This window comes from Fukomys damarensis, unplaced genomic scaffold, assembly GCF_012274545.1.
Source record: "Fukomys damarensis isolate Sample0158 unplaced genomic scaffold, DMR_v1.0_HiC HiC_scaffold_37, whole genome shotgun sequence".
In the NCBI taxonomy this organism is placed as follows: Eukaryota; Metazoa; Chordata; class Mammalia; order Rodentia; family Bathyergidae; genus Fukomys; species Fukomys damarensis.
The window spans coordinates 51,821,692-51,823,824 of NW_022900949.1; the positions used below are offsets into that span (position 1 = coordinate 51,821,692).

General features: G+C 34.8%; 1 pseudogene; it reads left to right on the top strand.

Moving 5' to 3' along the window:
* On the top strand, positions 1 to 558 carry LOC104863211 (annotated as a pseudogene).
* The last annotated feature ends 1,575 nt before the right edge of the window (positions 559 to 2,133 follow it).

Genomic DNA, 2,133 nt, shown 5'->3' on the forward strand with positions numbered 1-2,133 from the left:
ACTACATAGAAAGACCTCGTCTCAAAACATGGCAAAGTTGATCGGCGTCAACATCGCCTGACCGCTTCAGGAGTGAGGAATCGAAGGTTTAGAGTTGGTCATAATGGCAGGTGAAGAAATTAATGAAGACTATCCAGTAGAAATTTGTACTTGTCCACATTTGAGAATTCCACAGTTGCTGTGGATGAGGTGCTGTTTCAAGAAATGAACTGCTGCAAAAGTTGGACCTACTTGAACAAGCTAAAGTGGATGTAGTTTCTGCATACACATTAAATTCAATGTTTTGGGTTTATTTGGCAACTCAAGGAGTCAATCCTAAGGAACATCCAGTAAAGCAGAAATTGGAAAGAATCAGTATACATGAACAGAGTCAAGGAAATAACAGACAAGAAAAGGAAAGAATCAATACACATGAACAGAGTCAAGGAAATAAAAGACAAGAAAAAGGCTGGCAAGCTGGACAGAGGTGCAGCTTCAAGATTTGTGAAAAATGCTCTCTGGCAACCAAAACCTAAACATGCAGCAAAAGTTGCCAATAAAGGAAAAAGTAAAAACTAATTTTGGTTTTGATGTACACATACTCAAAAAGTACATCATTTTTATTGTTTTCACAACATAGATGATTTTGTGGCAATGAGAGGTTTAAACTTACTCTTTTTGGAACTTATATTTAAATTTACACTTTAAATTTGGAGTGTTAAGTATTTCTCCCACCAGAAAGATTGACTTGTCTTTACTGATTGTCCTATAGAGCACCATGAGGTTTTTAACATTGTGATTTATATTTATAGTTTACCATCTCTTTTGGCAAGATACTTCTCTATATAGGTCAGTCTTGCAAGTATCATTCTATAAACAACTATGAAATTTAAGTTAAATGTTCTTTGTAACATTTGTAGTCATTTGTACTGCTTTAAATGAATAATAATCTTATGATGTATGCTATCTATAGACCGAATTTTAAGTACATGTGTTTTTACTATCTAGTATTAAGAATGAAATGGGTTAAATATCTACTCTTTTCTGTGTGGTTAATTCATTGTCTTCATTGTTGCAGGAATTATTGCTTTTTTGGTTTTCAAAGTGTGAAATTAAAACTTTAAGGCTGTACTTTAATTCTTGGTATACTGCCTCACTGTCATATTTACAAGATAATATATAGTCTTACTAACCTTAGATGGGAAGTAAGGTTGTATGTTGATGGCTGGCTGTTGGTCTGACAACTGTACCTTCTTAATAAAGGCTCTAAATGTTGTGTAAAAAAATATATATATAGCAAAGTTAAAACAAGCCAGATGTGGCAGTGCACAGCTTAATCCAAGTATTATAGACAGCCAAATTAGGTAAAAATATTACAGGCAGTCAGACAGGGATAAAGTCCCTCAAAAGTGTCAATACAAAAGATAAAAACACATAACAGTTGTGGCTAGAGGCACATCTAAGAAAGGATAAGCCTCAAGATAAAGAAAAAAATGACCAGGCCTACATCTTCCCCCAAGACACACATAATAATTTAAAGATTATACTATAATTTGTATCATCTGGTCCAATAAAGTCTAAATAAATATCCAGTCACCCAGGTGGGTGACCAAAACCTCTAGACTCATCCTTTTCTAAAAATGTTCTTTCTATATCCCCTTGCTATGTGAACTTCTTCCCTATTAGAGCAAAACTGTCTATACCAAGTGGCTGTATTTGTAATCTTTTTTATTTGGGGGGGGTTATCCTTGTAATCTTATTGGCTGATTATAGCTTTGACCCACATTATACCCACCTTGTGATTTTATACCACCTCATGATTTGCTCTATAAAATATTCTCAAAAAAGTAAGCTCAATGGCAACCTACTTTCAGGTCCCCTCTTGTCTCTCAAGAGTTAACTCTCAGTAAATTCTTCCTACTCTTAAACTCTGTTATTCCTTAAAATTCATGCAGTTTAAAAAAAAAAAAAAACACAAACTCAGCGTATGACATGTAACAGGTTCAGAGTTACACATTTTCCCTAATAACACCAGCACTCTGAGAGGCTGAGGCAAGAAAATCATGAATTCCAGGACAGCCTGAGCTACACAGGGAGACCCAGTCTCAAAAAAAAAAAAAAGTGAGAGAGAAGCAAGATGACACACTCCTGTAA